The sequence below is a fragment of the Erpetoichthys calabaricus genome, unplaced genomic scaffold (assembly GCF_900747795.2).
Source record: "Erpetoichthys calabaricus unplaced genomic scaffold, fErpCal1.3, whole genome shotgun sequence".
Classification (NCBI taxonomy): domain Eukaryota; kingdom Metazoa; phylum Chordata; class Cladistia; order Polypteriformes; family Polypteridae; genus Erpetoichthys; species Erpetoichthys calabaricus.
Genome location: NW_026261625.1, coordinates 21715 through 43428, shown reverse-complemented (window position 1 = coordinate 43428; position 21714 = coordinate 21715).

Below are 21714 nucleotides of genomic sequence, written 5' to 3'. Positions count from 1 at the left end.
CGTACACACACACACGTATGTACGTACACACGTACGTATGTACGTACACACACACGTATGTACACACACACACGTTCGTACGTACACACACACACGTACGTACGTACACACACACACATGTACGTACGTACGTACGTACACACACAAACGTACGTACACACACACACACGTGAGATAGAGAGAGACAGAGTTTGTTTTTCAAGCACAAATCAATATGTGCCATTCGAGCTTTTAAGTATGCGAAGCTCCGTGCAGCATGTCGTTTCAGGAAGCAGCTGCACAAAAGATAGCAACGTGAAGATAATTTTTCAGCATTTTTAGACGAGTGTCCGTATCGTCTAGGTGTGCGAACAGCCCCCCTGCTCAATCCCCCTATGTCAGGATCAGAGAAACTCAGCGCAAGAGAAAGAGAAAAGTAAGCTGGGTAGTTTCTCAGCCATCTGCCAATAGCGTCCCTTGTATGAAATCAACTGGGCAAACCAACTGAGGAAGCATGTACCAGAAATTAAAAGACCCATTGTCCGCAGAAACCCGCGAAGCAGCGAAAAATCCGCGATATATATTTAAATATGCTTACATATAAAATCTGCGATGGAGTGAAGTTGCGAAAGGCGAAGCGCGATATAGCGAGGGTTTACTGTAGTGGATTGGATAAATGATGGATAGATGTTTTATTTTTCATTGATTAAAAGCAAGCAGAAATGTTTTTGTGGAATTGGCACATTTTGTGCACATCCTAAGGACGCCTCTGCTAGCTTTACTTGATGACGCTGAACTGGATCAGTAAATATGAGTGTTTCAAGTAATGGCCTGCTGCCCTGTGCAGTGCTGGTTCCTGTCTCGAACCTGGAAATGCTGGGATAGGCCCCTATGACCCTAACTCTTACATCTTAAACCTTAGTAAAATATAATATTTACTTTTCTCATGTGCTTATAATACTTTCCTAATATGTAGTGTGGCGGACAGCTGGAACTCTTGCCCAGCCGGGATGCCTTGAAGATGGAAGGACCAGGAGAGAGACAATACTTCCCCCAGAACACGACAGGGCAGCCCCCCTGGTTTGCATCAGGGACACGGGATTGGAGCTTGGAAGCTCAACCCTGCTGGGGCCTGTGGGGGCGCCTGCACAAATGCAGAGCCTTGGACGGCAAGCACTTCCACCACACTTGGATGTGCTGCCAGAAGCTAATGGAAGAGCACCTGGAGCACTTCTGGGTAAAAATATAAAAGGGGCCACCTCACTCCATTCAGGGAGCCGGAGTTGGGAGGTGCAGGACAGAGCTTGTGTGGATAAGTGAAGGTGGCAGCAGAAGAAACAGAGAAGGAAGAAAGAGAAAGAAAAGAGACAAAGGGACTGAGTAATAATTTTGAGCAGTTGGTGTTGTATAAAGGAAAGTAAAGCAAATAAAACGTGTGCGCTTGGGACTTGTGTGTCACAGTGCCTGTCTGTGTCGGGGTTGATCTTTCACAGTAGAGATTACCAATTTGAAGAATACATCTTTCTATACCATTAAGCCCCCAATTGCTGTGCTTATGTGAGGAGTCCGTCCCATCTCGATCTGGACATGATGTGGACACTAGAGATGCATTGCAGTGCCAGGTGTAAATATAATCTAGTTAAACTATATCAGATATATGAAATGGACTTAGAAGGGGGTCTTTAGAGAAACTTAATCTTTGCAGATTGTATATAACAAGTTTTCAATGCTCAGCCGGATTAGGTCTGCAAGCCTTACGTATAACATCCCTGCTGTAGCCTGATTTTTGTGAGTTAATTATTTTGCTGCTACTTACATTTATTTTTAGTCAACCTGCACCTCCCCTGCAAGTTTGCTGGAGCCCCTTCGTGAGCTTGAGAACCTCTGTGCTTTGAGATGCTTCTCAATACTCTTGACTCGGCTTTGTGTTGTCCATCCAAACCCTTTTTGCTTCATTACAATGGGTTATCACCCCATCTTGTCCTTCTTGTCCATACTGTGTGCCAGCGCCTCCTAATTATGGTTGCAAGGATGTTTGCTGCTTTGTCTTTCAGGGGGTTCACTACCTACTTAGTAAACCTTATGGCATGTTTTGTTTTCTGTGCCAAATTTGTCAAATTGACCTTATGCTAGGAAAATCCTGCATGTGTAATTCATCTTCATCATTAAAATGGCCCTAGAAGTTTGTTCTAGAGATAGAATGTAATATGTGGACGAAGAAGACATTGTCAAGATGGGCTAAGACAACAGTGTATGAAAGAGTTAACTGATGGAGAAGGATAGCTAGGAGTGGAAAGTGAAGAAGCTATACAGTACTATGAAATGAGTTGAGTTCAAGTGAACACCAACTAAAATTAAGCTCTTCCTCTCTTCATCCTCAAGGTTTTCAAATTCTAAGTCAGTTTTGTGAGGAGAGCAGAGCCAAATAATAATACCTTTGTATCCGGCTAACTGTCCATACTGCCTTGTGTGATGGTCAATAAATACCATACTTTATATTTATGGGCATTACACCCCACTACACCCACAACCCCAAGCAGATAGTGATCTGTTGCTACTAGATCCTCTCTAATCATTTCTAGCATTTTAAAAACATAAACTCATTGGCCTTCTGAAGAACTTTCTTTGTGTTCAACGTGACTGTGAGCCACTGTGTTGAGCTTTGCATTTCTTTTCTCTTTTTTGCAGGGGTTCTCTCCTCGGGTGGACTTGCCTCTGTCTGATGCTGCACACGTCTTCCCAAGGTGAATGCAAGCATACCTTCACTTTCCTTTCTCTTATTTTCAATTCAGGTTTTCGGAAGTAAAAACCTGCCCCTCAGATTCACATTGTGCTGTTTTGGCATGTAGTTGGGGCTAGCTGGGAGAGTTGAAATGGGCCCAGCCTGTTTATCTCAGTACAGGGAGTCAGTTGGGTGCTATAACAATAGAAACCACTAGGTGGTAGCACTGCATGTTTTCTTTTAAATTATAATTGCTATTGTAGAGTTTGCTGGCACGTTTACTCAATTTGTCTTCCTAAGTCAGGCTGCTGTACAAGTGGTTACAAGTGGTTTTCTTCTAATTTCCTCCAACTCAATAGCCATACGACAGAGGTTCTCCTCATTGGCTCCAAGTCTACTTTATCAAAATCTAATAATTTTTCGCTTAATATTGATGGTACATCCGTCTATCCCTTTCCTCAGGTTAAGAGTTTGGGGGTTATCTTTGATAGTACACTGTCCTTTGAATCCCATATCAATAATGTTACACGGTCATCTATTTTTCATTGCCTGTGACCCTTCCTCACATTAAATAGCACCGCCATCCTTACTCATGCATTGGTCACTTCCCGCATTGATTATTGTAATTCTGCTCTCTTTAGTCTCTCACTTAAGCTTCTCGCCCGTATTATAACTCAGACCTCTTCCATACAGCACATTACCTCATCTCTTAAACAGCTTCATTGGCTTCCTGTAATGTTTCTCATTGATTTTAAAATTCTTCTACTTACTTTCAAAGCACTTTATAACTTTGCTCCATTATACCTCTCTAACCTTATACATGTTTATACACCTTTTTTCGGTCCTCTACATCTGGTCTTCTCATCACCCCCCCGCACGCCTGATCACCATGGGCTCCAGGGCATTTAGTCGTAGTACTCCTCGTCTGTGGAACTCACTACCACAAACCATTTGGGACACAGATTCCCTACCTCTTTTCAAATCTCCTCTTAAGACTTGTCTATTCAGATTAGCTTACATAGCATGAGCTTAGGCTGTATTGTTCTTGCTTTATTTTCAGTTCCATAGATATACAGGTAGCTATATATACAAGGAGATTACCTCGAAAGAGGCCCCAAATATTCTGTTGTAACTCCCATTAGGATAAAGCAATCTAAACCACAAAAATATGCTATATACCTTGACGTATGTGTAATCGATTGCATTACATGCAATGCTGGAAGTGGTTTCCGTTTTCTGCCAGACACATTGTTCCATTGTTCCAGAACGTATCGGCGAGTGTCTTGGGGGGAAGAACAGCAATTTCACGTTGGATGTTTTCCTTCAAATCTTCCACAGTGCGAGGCTTGTTCCGATAGACTTTCCCTTTGAGCATACTCCAAAGGAAGAAGTCTGGTGGTTTCAGATCCGGTGACCGTGGTGGCCAAAGCCTCTTTAAAATTACCGCGTTGCCGAAGAAGGACTCAATTTCTGCCATGCTCATTGCCGATGTGTGACACTTATGTTGCTCTGTCTTGCTGGAAATAACCTTCCGTTAACTCACGATCATCCAGTTGATTCTGACATCACTTAAACGAATTGGTGACCCAATAGGTTCGCACCATGAAGACGCGCTGCTCAGTACTGTAAACCCCTAACCTGATGAGAAGTCGATTGACTGAGTGAAGGGGTACGGGTGGTACGCACCCAGAAGTTGCAAACGGAGGTTAAACAGTGCGACGCCTGTCCAGTGCCCACCTCATCACTCCGACACAGGGGCATCCCGGCTTGTTTGAAGCTCCATATACTGAGGAGCACATTGCACGTTGTTTCGTTCAGATTGCTCATCCTAGTTAGTTATTACAGAATATTCGTGAGCCTCTTTCAAGTGAATCTCCCTGTATATGTGTATGTGTACATGAATGTTTTTGTTGGTTTAATGATTTTATTATCTGTATGGTGTCCTTGGGTGTTTAGATAAATAAAATGTATTATTATTATTACATTACATTTAGATACACTGCTACAGTTGGATCTCAGGCAGCTTGAATGACTAGCTCAGGGACACATTGTGAGTCACATCTGGGTCTTCAAAATGCCTTAGCCATAATTATCTTCATTCAACTTATGTGACATGAACCTCCATGAAGTAGAAGCACAATAGATGTGTCCTGCCTATCCATGGACCCCAAGCACCGCTGACTCCATAAAGGCACTTCAGAATCCATTTTCTAGGCTCAATTCTACCCTCTGTAATCTCAGATCATTTACTGGAATGCTGCATTCACACGAGCCACAAAGGCTTCAGTGTGTCCAGACCCCTGCTGCTTGTGTCTTTGCCCACTGTGCTCCATTCTCATGTTACACCTGCTCAGGTGTCTCTACATTGGTAGCTTCATAATCACACAAAAAGTAACGTTTTGAACTATAATGCCCTGAGTCATCCAGCTGCTAAATCCATTATTCATCCCGCCTGCCAGGATGTTCTGTTCTTATGGATGTTCTGTTCAACGGGTGCCAACACCTCATTTAAAGCGAGCTCCTGATGGTGGACAGACTGCACAGTACTTCCTCAGTAGTATAATGACTACACCTTCTGTCAAAATGTCAAAAAAAAATGATTGATGAGTTAAGCCCCGCCCCATTTGGATTGACGTCTAAACTCCCGCCCCCCTTCCGGTGTTCCCGGCCGGAGTCCCGTCACTTCCGTGACCTTCGCCCTTTCTGTTTTTACCCCAGGAAACATCTGTCCCCTTCCTTGAACCCTCCCATCCTGTTTTTTACCCCAGGAAACGGCCAAGATCCGTTTGGACGGATGTCCGGTCCTTCCTTGAACCCCTCCCATCCCTGTTTTTATCCCAGGAAACATCTGTCCCTTCCTTGAACCCTCCCATCCTGTTTTTACCCCGGGAAATGGCCAAGACTTTATTTGATGGATGGGTGCCCCCTCCTTGAACCAGCCCCCACCTCTCCCCGAGACAAGTTCAGGCAAGTCTGTAGCAGACCCTGCCGTCCGCACCTCTTGGTGGTCGCAGGTCTTCTGACTTAGAGTTTCCTGCCCACACTCGGTTAACCCTGAGGACGCCCCCTTCCGATTCCCCCACCCCTAGAGGAAGAGACCGCCCCACACACACACACACACACACACACACACACAACGGATGGCCATCATAGTCATTTTGACTCTGAGTACAGCCCCAGGCCAGTCCTTGATCATTTCTCCCCGAGGAGAGACAAACACACACACATGTTTCAGCCTGTCCATTCTGCCTTATAGCCATTCCTGATTCTAGTGCTTTGGGTAAGAAACTTTATTATTTAAAATATCTAACCTTTTATTTAAGTCAAAATGATTTTTCTTCAACTCACAGACGCTCTCTAAGCTGAAAAAGCCATTACTTCACCCCAGCCGGGTGCTGTCCGGCTCTCTGTCTCGGAGCAGGAGGCCTCTGCCTGTAGCCCAAGGAGAGATCGCCTCCACACACACACACGCACACGCAACCCAACATGTTAAGGAAGGGCCCCTACCATCCATGCCTCTTGGGGATCATTCCTGTCTCTAGTGCTTTGGGCAAGAAACTCTATGATTTAAAATATCTATTCCTTTATCTAAGTAAATGATTTCTTCACAGACCGTCTCTAAGCTGAAAAAGCCTTTACTTCAACCCGGCAGGGTGCTGTCCGGCTCTCTGTAGTTTCCAAATACAAGCTGCCCGGTTCTCTTCGTCTACACACAGAGCCTCTTGGAGCAGACCGCTGCGCGTGCACGCAAACTTTCTGACCGCACAGCCCCAGGAAACTGACAGACCCACAGGATGCGTCCTTCGAGCAGAGTGGTTTAGACCCTACCAAGGCTACGAGCCTCAGGCGCTGCGTTCTCAGCGCATGCGTATCAGGAGCTAAACCCCACGAAATGTAAAAGTTTTTAATGATAACGAGATCGATATAAGATCTGTAAAATAATAGGCAACAGGATCCTTTTAAATAACGTTTGAGACGTATAAATTTACCCCCCCAGGAGTTATATATTTAAAAAATCCCTGCCAAGTGAAATTGTCTTAAGCACCTCAGATCGTTCGGGGGCAGTGTAAAAATGGTCTCACCTTGTGATATTAAAAGATTTCGAAATGCTTACAAAGTTGACTTTTCAACCCGAACAATACACGGATGTTCACGGTCATCAGCTCTGACATCCTGAAGGTAAGGGGGGGTGGGGGTGTAGCTATTAGGACTGATCAATCCTTATACCGACACAAAAGATGTTCACAACATAATTACTTTAACATAAGGTTCAGTTTGAAACACACTTAAAGTGAGGCCACACATTTGCTAAAATAAATCTATGCATAACGAAGGACCTTTTTTAAAAAATACAGGACTTTTCGGTGTCCGGCCATCTGCACAGAGCACCGACAGTCAATATAAGGGTAAGAACCGTTCAGGATTATTATAAGTGTTAAACGAGCATGTTTTAAAAACGGAGGGATGAATCCTTATATTGTATACTTAATATTTTCCAAGTTGATTCTCCGGTAATTCCATTTTAAAAATATTTGTTTACAGTGTGCAGGAATTATCAGCCTGTTAATTTACACACAGCGCATGTGTAGGAGCGTGAGCGCGCTCGTGTGTATATAAATTGTAGCATTTTATATTTCTATCTCTCTATCTACGTGTACGCCGATTAATGTTCATAGGGACTGAAGCAATATTAGTTTTTTTTCTCTTACCGAAACGGGCTTTACAATCAGTTAAGTTTTGTCTCGGCGTCTGAAATTCAAACAGGTTCTCTCCTCTGAGAATATTCAGGCCTGGTTTAAAAGAGCAGGCCGGGTGTGTGTAATAGCTCGGACATAAGACGTCAGTATTCTGAACTATGTAATCGGTTATTTTTTGTACGGAGCCGCCTGTTTTAAAAGTCTGATAACGAAACATTTATGCTTTATAAAAATTCTCATTTGGACAGCCGGCTGGAGATAGATTGACTGAACCCTGAACACGGACCCAAGAATTTATATCTTAATACCGGGGGGGGGGGGGGGGGGCTCTGAGATCAGGCTGTCTGTTTTTATTTAAGTCTTTAGATTTTAAAAAGTTTGCTTGCGAGTGTATTCATATTTATACCCGTGATCCTATTAAACTAGTAATGAAAGGAATGGAAGCGTTTAATAGGGGTCCGAGAAAACCCTCCCTTCTGATTTAAAAGGGTTTTTAACGGTAATTTTCTATCGCAGAGTTTTTAAACGGTGCAACGAGCCGTCTTCAGCAGAGGGTTGAGTGCGTGTGTTACTGGGATATGTTTTAAGATACTTTACCAGGCACAGAGTATCCAATATATTAACACGGTACCAATCAGGATTTCACTATGTTTTTTTAATCTAGGTCACCTCCTTTTTCCATCTTGTGCATTGTTCAGTAAACCTTATTTTGGTGGATCAGAACATTTTGCTTACACCCCAATCATTATTCTCTTTAGGTTTTGAACTGTTATACATACATTTTATAAGTTTCAGCAGTCCTTGTTTCTGTGACAGTAACTTAATCATATGGTGTAAAAATCCAGACTACTCACTTTTTAAATGCTCTGAATTTACCATTCAATCAATATGTCAGCTTTGTATCCATTTCACCAAGGCCAATTGGGGGCTTCCTCTTTGTAGATTTTAGGTTTGAAGGGACAGCATTTCTCAACCTTTAAAACTGTGTTATGAAAACTTGGGTCGCAAATACGTAATCGTGTCCCCCTAACGTTTTTCTTTTTTTTTTGAAAGGAGCCCCTAATACCAATTTTGTTCTTTTTAAGTAATGATATAACATAGAGGCACGTTTTATTATACCTACTTAACTTTTAGCGACATTTATCTAACTCTATATTTATTTTTTCTAGCATCAGAATGTAGTTTGAGTTAATTTGTTATGGTTTCAATAGATGTATTTTTTCATATTTTCGATTCTTGTTTTCTTTTTGTTACGTCGCGCCCCTCCCCTAGGGGGACAGCCCCACAGTTTGGGAATCACTGTGTAGGGGATGATTTGTAAAACACTCTGCTTCACTTCAAGTTAAAGTAGATTTGCTCGGTTATTCAGCGGTCCATCGGTGTTCCATTTTTGTTATAAATTGTATTTAGTCTCTCTTTATTTACTACACGTTTTATATGTTGAATAGAAAACAGTTATCTTGTTCAGGTTTTAACTTAAAACAGCATTTTCATCATCAGGCTATGAGCACTTTGATACTCAGGGTGCTTTGTATAATACAAAGTTTAGAAATTCTCTTACTGCTTGGTAATAGCCTTCCATTTTATCGCAGTTATAAGCCCCTGAAAAATAAGAATGGCTGTAGTACGTTATATAAGCCTATACACTACAGGGCTGATCAGGCTTATTTTGGACATGTTAGGCAAATCAGGAAGGAAAATGTTTTTAGTGAATAGTTACATAATATCTATTACAGTAACGGCGTACTGCACGATAACGTGCAGTGAATACACTTGACTTGAGCACTTCATATTATTTCTCCTCTTTCTCTGGACGTGTAGCATTTCATTTAGTCAGAGGATGAGAGGCTTGCTGCTTCCTGAGCAGCTCTTTTTTTTCTTCTCCACCCTAGAGACCCCCTGCTTCTCATGCATGCGCAGCACGGCCGCCCTGCTGCGCGCGGGTGCCGAGAGTTGATTCAACAATAAAATAAAAAAGAGTAATAAAATCATCACCCCGAAAGCGGATAGTAGCCGTCACGTAGTATATGTGTAACAAATTTCAAATCAATAGGTTTGCGAGCTGCAGGTGATGTAAAATCCGAACAGACAAACGAACAGCTACGTTAGCTTATTATAGAAGAAGATATGTGTTAGCACAAGGATTACAAGTTTACTAAAACTGTGAGGTTTATTCTTTCTTTTAGGTAGTCCAAGTTACATAGGACATCTAGCCTTGAAAACGGCTTTTTCACCCATCTGTTTGTGAAAAAAAAAACATCCTTTGTTTGAGTCGCATTCAGGGTGAAGGGGGTGTAAGTTTGAACTGTAATTCCAAGAGTCAAGAAGTGGTTGCATTCTTCTTGATTACGAGTCAAAGGCCCCGGGGTTTGTGCGGTGATCATGGTCAAGGGCAGATTTAAGCTAGACATTATTATTATTATTATTCCAAAATGAAACATTGACTCGCCCATATCCACATCAAGCAAGTATCACAAATACAAGACAGTAAAAAACTAAATTTACAAACAATAAGTCACAGAGGAAATTAAAAAACATATTAAGAACGGATCAACAGGGATCAACCCAAACTCACAGCACACTGCAACTGAACCTACGTGTTTTGCAGTATATTATTAGCTAAACGGTCATCTATTTAGCCCGTTCCTCGGATTTGCAATGAGTTGGGCAAAACATTATTTAACATCTGAGACTATGAGGCTAATTAACTTTAGACTGGTATTGTTAGGACCTTATCCGGCACTAAAATTTGGGTTCCTCCAGAGGTCAGGAAGAACATGAAAAAGTGGAGTTATAAAGGAGTTATTACAATTTGAAAAATTGTCATAAGGTATAAAAACATTGATATGGGGACAAAACCAGCATGAAAAGAAACCTTTTTGAAATAAATAATAAGCTTTTTTGACGTGAACAGTCTGGAATAGTCTGAAGATGTCTTAAAGAGTTAATTTTTAAATAAAGCTTGCAAAAGTAATATTAAAAATATAAAAACTAAATAAAAACATAGAAGTACCATTTAATGATATCAACTATCCATCCATCCATTTTCCAACCCGCTGAATCCGAACACAGGGTCACGGGGGTCTGCTGGAGCCAATCCCAGCCAACACAGGGCACAAGGCAGGGAACCAATCCTGGGCAGGGTGCCAACCCACCCGCTTGATTGGCCCTTCTTTGTGTCAAAAGCATTTTGAGGGATGTCGGTCCCACCCCCTGCTTGGACCTGTTTTGGGTCAAGAGCGGTTTGATGGATTGTCTCTTATTCATGTTTGTGAAATGTACTTCTACATAAAAAAAAAACCTAAGGTCTCGGGAGTCTGGTCATTGTGAATTGTTAATACAGAAAAGAGAATACAGAACACACGCCGCACTTGTCCTGTCTCTTCTGAAAAACACTAGTTGAATTTTGAACATCACGTACTATGGTTGGTTAACACTGTGGACACATGCCCCTTAAAGATTATAGAATCTTTTGCATTCTCCATTACAAGATCCGTAGCACCCACAGAAAGTTTGGCAATGAAGTGGAGACCTCTTAGTTTGTCAGAATCATCTGGGTAGAGCCCAGGTCCATATTCTAAAATATCTTATATCTATTTAGTTAGCATGTCGGCACGATTCATTTTCAATATATGGGGTATATTTCGCTGACCAGGGGTTTCTTGTCAAAAGGTTAAAATAAAACACAGATCCAAGATATCCCTAATCGAAACGGCAACATTTGTTATTAAGTGCAAATAAATGGATAGTACTGGCGATCTTTGTTGGGCTGAATGGCCTGTTCTCGTCTAGAGTGTTCTAATGTATAGGTTTGTCTTGCATTCTCATTCTTAAAGCTGTATCAAACTATGGTTAATTTCAAAATTAATTAAACCTTATAAACAGCGCCCAGTGCTTGATAATATACTTAACACTAGTTGATATCATCTGCGGTAGGTTGGCACCCTGCCCAGGATTGGTTCCCTGCCTTGTGCCCTGTGTTGGCTGGGATTGGCTCCAGCAGACCCCCGTGACCCTGTGTTCGGATTCAGCGGGTTGGAAAATGGATGGATGGATAGTTGATATCATTAAATGGTACTTCTATGTTTTTATTTAGTTTTTATATTTTTAATATTACTTTTGCAAGCTTTATTTAAAAATTAACTCTTTAAGACATCTTCAGACTATTCCAGACTGTTCACGTCAAAAAAGCTTATTATTTATTTCAAAAAGGTTTCTTTTCATGCTGGTTTTGTCCCCATATCAATGTTTTTATACCTTATGACAATTTTTCAAATTGTAATAACTCCTTTATAACTCCACTTTTTCATGTTCTTCCTGACTCTGGAGGAACCCAAATTTTAGTGCCGGATAAGGTCCTAACAATATCAGTCTAAAGTTAATTAGCCTCATAGTCTCAGATGTTAAATAATGTTTTGCCCAACTCATTGCAAATCCGAGGAACGGGCTAAATAGATGACCGTTTAGCTAATAATATACTGCAAAACACGTAGGTTCAGTTGCAGTGTGCTGTGAGTTTGGGTTGATCCCCTGTTGATCCGTTCTTAATATGTTTTTTAATTTCCTCTGTGACTTATTGTTTGTAAATTTAGTTTTTTACTGTCTTGTATTTGTGATACTTGCTTGATGTGGATATGGGCGAGTCAATGTTTCATTTTGGAATAATAATAATAATAATGTCTAGCTTAAATCTGCCCTTGACCATGATCACCGCACAAACCCCGGGGCCTTTGACTCGTAATCAAGAAGAATGCAACCACTTCTTGACTCTTGGAATTACAGTTCAAACTTACACCCCCTTCACCCTGAATGCGACTCAAACAAAGGATGTTTTTTTTTCACAAACAGATGGGTGAAAAAGCCGTTTTCAAGGCTAGATGTCCTATGTAACTTGGACTACCTAAAAGAAAGAATAAACCTCACAGTTTTAGTAAACTTGTAATCCTTGTGCTAACACATATCTTCTTCTATAATAAGCTAACGTAGCTGTTCGTTTGTCTGTTCAGGATTTTACATCACCTGCAGCTCGCAAACCTATTGATTTGAAATTTGTTACACATATACTACGTGACGGCTACTATCCGCTTTCGGGTGATGATTTTATTACTCTTTTTTATTTTATTGTTGAATCAACTCTCGGCACCGCGCAGCAGGGCGGCCGTGCTGCGCATGCATGAGAAGCAGGGGGTCTCTAGGGTGGAGAAGAAAAAAAAGAGCTGCTCAGGAAGCAGCAAGCCTCTCATCCTCTGACTAAATGAATGCTACACGTCCAGAGAAAGAGGAGAAATAATATGAATGCTCAAGTCAAGTGTATTCACTGCACGTTATCGTGCAGTACGCCGTTACTGGTAATAGATATTATGTAACTATTCACTAAAACATTTTCCTTCCTGATTTGCCTAACATGTCCAAAATAAGCCTGATCAGCCCTGTAGTGTATAGGCTTATATAACGTACTACAGCCATTCTTATTTTTCAGGGGCTTATAACTGCGATAAAATGGAAGGCTATTACCAAGCAGTAAGAGAATTTCTAAAACTTTGTATTATACAAAGCACCCTGAGTATCAAAGTGCTCATAGCCTAATGATGAAAATGCTGTTTTAAGTTAAAACCTGAACAAGATAACTGTTTTCTATTCAACATATAAAACGTTTAGTAAATAAAGAGAGACTAAATACAATTTATAACAAAAATGGAACACCGATGGACAGCTGAATAACCGAGCAAATCTACTTTAACTTGAAGTGAAGCAGAGTGTTTTACAAATCATCCCCTACACAGTGATTCCCAAACTGTGGGGCTGTCCCCCTAGGGGGAGGGGCGCGACGTAACAAAAAGAAAACAAGAATCGAAAATATGAAAAATACATCTATTGAAACCATAACAAATTAACTCAAACTACATTCTGATGCTAGAAAAATAAATATAGAGTTAGATAAATGTCGCTAAAAGTTAAGTAGGTATAATAAAACGTGCCTCTATGTTATATCATTACTTAAAAAGAACAAATTGGTATTAGGGGCTCCTTTCAAAAAAAAAGAAAAACGTTAGGGGGACACGATTACGTATTTGCGACCCAAGTTTTCATAACACAGTTTTAAAGGTTGAGAAATGCTGTCCCTTCAAACTAAAATCTACAAAGAGGAAGCCCCCAATTGCCTTGGTGAAATGGATACAAAGCTGACATATTGATTGAATTGGTAAATTCAGAGCATTTAAAAAGTGAGTAGTCTGGATTTTTACACCATATGATTAAGTTACTGTCACAGAAACAAGGACTGCTGAAACTTATAAAATGTATGTATAACAGTTCAAAACCTAAAGAGAATAATGATTGGGGTGTAAGCAAAATGTTCTGATCCACCAAAATAAGGTTTACTGAACAATGCACAAGATGGAAAAAGGAGGTACCAGATTAAAAAACATAGTGAAATCCTGATTGGTACCGTGTTAATATATTGGATACTCTGTGCCTGGTAAAGTATCTTAAAACATATCCCAGTAACACACGCACTCAACCCTCTGCTGAAGACGGCTCGTTGCACCGTTTAAAAAACTCTGCGATAGAAAATTACCGTTAAAAAACCCTTTTAAATCAGAAGGGAGGGTTTTCTCGGACCCCTATTAAACGCTTCCATTCCTTTCATTACTAGTTTAATAGGATCACGGGTATAAATATGAATACACTCGCAAGCAAACTTTTTAAAATCTAAAGACTTAAATAAAAACAGACAGCCTGATCTCAGAGCCCCCCCCCCCCCCCCCGGTATTAAGATATAAATTCTTGGGTCCGTGTTCAGGGTTCAGTCAATCTATCTCCAGCCGGCTGTCCAAATGAGAATTTTTTATAAAGCATAAATGTTTCGTTATCAGACTTTTAAAACAGGCGGCTCCGTACAAAAAATAACCGATTACATAGTTCAGAATACTGACGTCTTATGTCCGAGCTATTACACACACCCGGCCTGCTCTTTTAAACCAGGCCTGAATATTCTCAGAGGAGAGAACCTGTTTGAATTTCAGACGCCGAGACAAAACTTAACTGATTGTAAAGCCCGTTTCGGTAAGAGAAAAAAAAACTAATATTGCTTCAGTCCTATGAACATTAATCGGCGTACACGTAGATAGAGAGATAGAAATATAAAATGCTACAATTTATATACACACGAGCGCGCTCACGCTCCTACACATGCGCTGTGTGTAAATTAACAGGCTGATAATTCCTGCACACTGTAAACAAATATTTTTAAAATGGAATTACCGGAGAATCAACTTGGAAAATATTAAGTATACAATATAAGGATTCATCCCTCCGTTTTAAAACATGCTCGTTTAACACTTATAATAATCCTGAACGGTTCTTACCCTTATATTGACTGTCGGTGCTCTGTGCAGATGGCCGGACACCGAAAAGTCCTGTATTTTTTAAAAAAGGTCCTTCGTTATGCATAGATTTATTTTAGCAAATGTGTGGCCTCACTTTAAGTGTGTTTCAAACTGAACCTTATGTTAAAGTAATTATGTGTGAACATCTTTTGTGTCGGTATAAGGATTGATCAGTCCTAATAGCTACACCCCCACCCCCCTTACCTTCAGGATGTCAGAGCTGATGACCGTGAACATCCGTGTATTGTTCGGGTTGAAAAGTCAACTTTGTAAGCATTCGAAATCTTTTAATATCACAAGGTGAGACCATTTTTACACTGCCCCCGAACGATCTGAGGTGCTTAAGACAATTTCACTTGGCAGGGATTTTTTAAATATATAACTCCTGGGGGTAAAATTTATACGTCTCAAACGTTATTTAAAAGGATCCTGTTGCCTATTATTTTACAGATCTTATATCGATCTCGTTATCATTAAAAACTTTTACATTTCGTGGGGTTTAGCTCCTGATACGCATGCGCTGAGAACGCAGCGCCTGAGGCTCGTAGCCTTGGTAGGGTCTAAACCACTCTGCTCGAAGGACGCATCCTGTGGGTCTGTCAGTTTCCTGGGGCTGTGCGGTCAGAAAGTTTGCGTGCACGCGCAGCGGTCTGCTCCAAGAGGCTCTGTGTGTAGACGAAGAGAACCGGGCAGCTTGTATTTGGAAACTACAGAGAGCCGGACAGCACCCTGTGGGTTGAAGTAAAGGCTTTTTCAGCTTAGAGACGGTCTGTGAAGAAATCATTTACTTAGATAAAGGAATAGATATTTTAAATCATAGAGTTTCTTGCCCAAAGCACTAGAGACAGGAATGATCCCCAAGAGGCATGGATGGTAGGGGCCCTTCCTTAACATGTTGGGTTGCGTGTGCGTGTGTGTGTGTGGAGGCGATCTCTCCTTGGGCTACAGGCAGAGGCCTCCTGCTCCGAGACAGAGAGCCGGACAGCACCCGGCTGGGGTGAAGTAATGGCTTTTTCAGCTTAGAGAGCGTCTGTGAGTTGAAGAAAATCATTTTGACTTAAATAAAAGGTTAGATATTTTAAATAATAAAGTTTCTTACCCAAAGCACTAGAATCAGGAATGGCTATAAGGCAGAATGGACAGGCTGAAACATGTGTGTGTTTGTCTCTCCTCGGGGAGAAATGATCAAGGACTGGCCTGGGGCTGTACTCAGAGTCAAAATGACTATGATGGCCATCCGTTGTGTGTGTGTGTGTGTGTGTGTGTGTGTGGGCGGTCTCTTCCTCTAGGGGTGGGGAATCGGAAGGGGGCGTCCTCAGGGTTAACCGAGTGTGGGCAGGAAACTCTAAGTCAGAAGACCTGCGACCACCAAGAGGTGCGGACGGCAGGGTCTGCTACAGACTTGCCTGAACTTGTCCTCGGGAGAGGTGGGGGCTGGTTCAAGGAGGGGGCACCCATCCATCAAATAAAGTCTTGGCCATTTCCCGGGGTAAAAACAGGATGGGAGGGTTCAAGGAAGGGACAGATGTTTCCTGGGATAAAAACAGGATGGGAGGGTTCAAGGAAGGACCGGACATCCGCCAAACGGATCTTGGCCGTTTCCTGGGGTAAAAACAGGATGGGAGGGTTCAAGGAAGGGACAGATGTTTCCTGGGGTAAAAACAGAAAGGGCGAAGGTCACGGAAGTGACGGACTTCCGGCCGGGAACACCGGAAGGGGGCGGGAGTTTATGACGTCAATCCAAAAGGGGCGGGGCTTAACTCATCAATCTTTTTTTTTTGACATTTTGACAGAAGGTGTAGTCATTATACTACTTTCCTCTGCCTGTTCCTCTAAACATTTACATCATACACATTATGAATTTGATGAAAGTACATTTTTTCTACATAACATTCTCAAATCTGTGCAATCCATTTTTTAAAATCCTTCCATCTTTAATTTGTGACTTTCTTCATAGGCAGTCAGTAGCTACTTAAAACAGCAGATGACACCAAGATGGGTGTGGATTAGCAGATAATTGAGAATCTGTTGAATCGTTGCAGGGGGACTTGGACAGCATAAGGGCTTGGGCTGATGAAATTTAACTTAAATAAATGTAAAGTATTACACGTAGGAACTAAAAATATTACATTTGAATACACAATGGGCATTCTGAAAATTAAATGTACACCATATGAGAAGAATTTAGGAGTTGTAGTGGACTCAACACTATCAACTGCCAGACAGTGTTCAGAATCCATTAAGAAAGCTAACAGAATGTCAGGTTATACAGTGATCCCTCGCTATATCGCGCTTCGCCTTTCGCGGCTTCACTCCATCGCGGATTTTATATGTAAGCATATTTAAATATATATCGCGGATTTTTCGCTGCTTCGCGGGTTTCTGCGGACAATGGGTCTTTTAATTTCTGGCACATGCTTCCTCAGTTGGTTTGCCCAGTTGATTTCATACAAGGGACGCTATTGGCAGATGGCTGAGAAGCTACCCAACTTACTTTCTCTCTCTTTCTCTCTCTCTTGCGCTGACGTAGGGGGGTGTGAGCAGGGGGGCTGTGTGCAGCTGCTTCCTGAAGGACATGCTGCACAGTGCTTCGCATACTTAAAAGCTCAAAGGGCACGTATTGATTTTTGACTTTGTTTTTCTATGGCTCTCTCTCTGTCTCTTCCTGCTCCTGACAGAGGGGGTGTGAGCTGCCGCCTTCAACAGCTTTGTACCGGCGGTGCTTCGCATACTTAAAAGCCCTATTGATTTTTTTTTTGACTGCTTGCTTTGCACTCCTTTGAAAAGGAAGATATGTTTGCATTCTTTTAATTGTGAGACAGAACTGTCATCTCTGTCTTGTCATGGAGCACAGTTTAAACTTTTGAAAAAGAGACAAATGTTTGTTTGCAGTGTTTGAATAACGTTCCTGTCTCTCTACAACCTCCTGTGTTTCTGCGCAAATCTGTGACCCAAGCATGACATTCTAAAAATAACCATATAAACATATGGTTTCTACTTCGCGGATTTTCCTATTTCGCGGGTGGCTCTGGAACGCAACCCCCGCGATGGAGGAGGGATTACTGTATAGCACCCTGATGTGTCAAGTACACGTCCAAGGAGGTTCTGCTCAAGCTTTATAACACACTGGTGAGGCCTCATCTGGAGTCCTGTGTGCAGTTTTGGTCTACAGGCTACAAAGGGACATAGCAGCGCTAGAAAAGGTCCAGAGAAGAGCGACTAGGCTGATTCCAGGGCTACAGGGGATGAATTATGAGGAAAGATTAAAAGAGCTGAGCCTATACAGTTTAAGCAAAAGAAGATTAAGATGAAGTGTTTAAAATTATAAAAGGAATTAATCTAGTGCATTAAGATTGTTGTTTTAAGTTCATCAAGAACACGGGGACACAGTTGGAAACTTGTTAAGGGTAAATTTTGTACAAACATTAGGAAGTGTTTCCTGCAGGTGCTCTGGTTTACTCCCACAGACCAAAGACATGCAGGTTGGGTGGATTGGCAATACTAAACTGGCCTTAGTGTGGGTTTGAGTGTGTGTGTGTGTGTGTGTGTGTGTGTGTGTGTGTGTGTGTGTGTGTGTGTGTGTGTGTGCGTGTGTGTGTGTGTGTATGCATGTGTACAGTATGTATTTTCCACGGTTCCTGCTTTGTGCCCAATGATGACTGGGATAGGTTCAAGCACCTCCTGCGACCCTGTTCAGGAATAAGCAGATTAGAAAATGACTGACTGACATTAGTTAAGTTTTTCTTCACACAGAAAACAATAGGCACATGAAATAAGTTACCAAGTAATGTGGTGGACGGTAGGGACAGAGAAACGTGGAGAGCACAGAGGCTTGGGTAGATTTGTGGCAGATGAAATTTAATGTAAAGAAATGCAAATAGGAAATAAAAATATTAGAATTGAATACACAATGGGGGTTGTGAAAATGGAAAGTACTGCTTAAGAGAAGGGTTTAGGAGTTGTAGTGGGCTCGACACTATCAACTGCCAGACAGTGTTCAGAAGCCATTAAGAAGGCTAACAGGATTTTAGGTTATATAGCGCTCTGATGTGTGGAGTACAAGACCAAGGAGGTTCTGCTGAAACTTTATAATGCACTGGTGAGGCCTCATCTGGAGTCCTGTGTGCAGTTTTGGTCTCCAGGCTACAAAAATGGCATAACAGCACTAGAAAAAGTCCAGAGAAGGCTGATTCCAGAGCTACAGGGGATGACTTATGAGGAAAGATTAAAAGAGCTGAGCCTTTACAATTTAAGCAAAAGAAGATTAAGAGGTGACATGATTGAAGTGTTTAAAATTATAAAGGGAATGAGTCCAGTGGATCGAAACTGTTATATTTTAAAATGAGCTCATCAAGAACACAGGGAAACTTATTAAGGGTAAATTTCGCACAACTATTAGGAAGCGTTTCTTCACACAGAGAAACATAGACACATGAAATAAGCTACCATGTAGTGTAGTATAGTGGACAGTAGGACTTTAGGGACCTTCAAAACTCAATTGATGTTATTTTGGAAGAATTCAGTGGATAAGACTGGCAAGCTTTGATAGCTTTAATGGCCTGTTCTTGTGTAGATTGTACTAATGGAAAAATGAAATAAGTTGCCAAGTAGTGCGTTAGACAGTAGGATTTTAGAAACCTTTGAAACTGGACTTGATGTTATTTTGGGGGATTGAAGTGGATTGGTTTGGTGAACTTTGCTGGTCTGAATGGCCTGTTCTCATCTAAATATTTCTGTTGTTCTAATTTATTTGTACTCTTTTTGTCCATCTTTAAATCTGCACAGTCCAATTCAGAGTCATCGGGGGTACAGAGCCTATCCTGGAAGGACCAGACTTAAGAGTGAGGTGCCAGTTCATCACAGGGTACCTCCATGCACACTAACACATAATGGAGGCAATTTAGAGTCAATTTAGAGTTAATCTAACAGATAGAAATGTAAAAAATGTACAAACTCCACCTTAGTTATGAGAAAATAACAGACATTGTGATAAGAAAGACAAAACTCGCATAAAAGTTTGGGGTTTTTAGCCCTGTATACTGCAAAATAAATCGTCTCCAGTTATACAAACTTAAAAGACACTAAAGGGAGGGAGGACGGACAGTTTATAGTGAAGGACTGGAAATTAAACTGTGGAATGCTGGGAGAATCATGGTGGATTATTATGGGATTATGATGTCATCCATTGGGAAGCAGAGGGAAGAAAGGAACCCGGAAGTGTGCGTCTCTTAAAGTCATCTGGGCGACCTTTCTAGTGGCGGTGTCCCGGTCTTTCTGAGGAAGCAAAGAGAGAGAAATTAGTACACTGCCGTTGTCCCCCCTGCGAGACTTGTCGCGATGCAAAATGGATCGTTAAGCTGCTCCCCAAGCGCTCGTGCGTGACAACATATATAAACGAAAGACCTGTGTGTGTATGTATAAGCAGTCCACTCTGCTCACTCTTAACCACTAGATGGCGCACACATGCACTTTTACATATTTTAGCAGTTGCACGGACCTCAGTTCTCACTACGAAAGACATGTGTGCAGGAGACACCACCGCGCAACAGTGACGTTGTGCTAATGACACAGAAGAAGAGACACAACGTCGAAATGAAGCAAAGGTGGTAGCTTAACAACGTGCAAGTGAAACACCTCAGCAACACAGGGCAAGGCTTCACTTGTCTATCTGGAGGTATTTTTTTGAGATAAAGATTAATAGGACTCATATGCCAATAATACGGCTAAGATATGGTATCGCCAGTGTCTTCTTACGAAATCCAGTGGGGCAGCAAGCACAGGTGGGTCCAGTCCTCTGCAATGGGTAATACTTAAGGTTTAGGTGACAGCTCTCCAAGTTCACAAATATAATAAAACTACTAGGGAGTCTTCGGTTTGTTTTTTGTCCCAAAGACCACACGCAACTAGTCTACTATACTGTATAATGAAACACTACAATCTACATGTGTGTGTTTGTCCGTTCCATCAGAGCAATCTCATTTGTTAGTTTTAGTCTGAGTGGTCAGTTTGGCTTTGGCGACACAATCAAAAGAGAAAGTGGCAGAGAAGAGCGGCTGAGACATATAAGGAGGAGAAAAGGTGTAGGAGACATGCTGAGAGTCGCCGTCAAAGTTCCAGTCTTTACAGGAACGAGAATGAGAGAGCAAGAGAGGATACTGAGGGAATGCGCAGAAGGTACACGTAGGGCAGGGGATTTATATTTTAAAATGCATTCTATTACCTGTCTTCAACAAGTGACATGGTTTGTATGATTATAAACACAGGCTGTGCACTAGCAGTACAAGTAAAATCAGACAATACTGAGCCTAAAAGAGGGCCAGTCCCTGCCAACATCTTTAACTGAAGGCTCAAATGATATAATGGGATACAACTGGAGGTTCATGGTGCACAGGTAGTCCATCACAGCTCAAACACATCAATGCATATCATTTAACAGTTTAATAAGCCCTGGGCAGCAAGATGTGGCAATGAACACATGATGATGTACTGGGGTGTCCAGAGTCCCATCTTTCGATATCTCTTGTCAGAAATGCCCTGTATGAATGGACGTGCAGTTCCGCTGATGAACTGGACCATTTCAACCACCCGCTTACAGAGCCTTATGGACTGTTGTTGTTCGTTTGCCATACTAGACTGTAATGCTACTGGTCAATATGCACATTTAGAACAATGAGAACTCCTCAAAAGCTGAAGGTACCGGTGAATTTTCTTAGTAAGCCAGGTGGTGTTGATGAGCCTTTGAAGATGATCAATGATCTGGAGTCATGAAAACTTAAAGCTGCTCACCCCAGGATTGTCCACAGACTCCTGCCTCCCTGCATGTCTCCTGCTGAAGCCGAGGGACAGTTTCCTCTCACTACACTATGTAATGTCCTCGTTGTATGCTGCCATGTCACCGTTACCAGTCAGACTTGCTAATGTTTGTCAT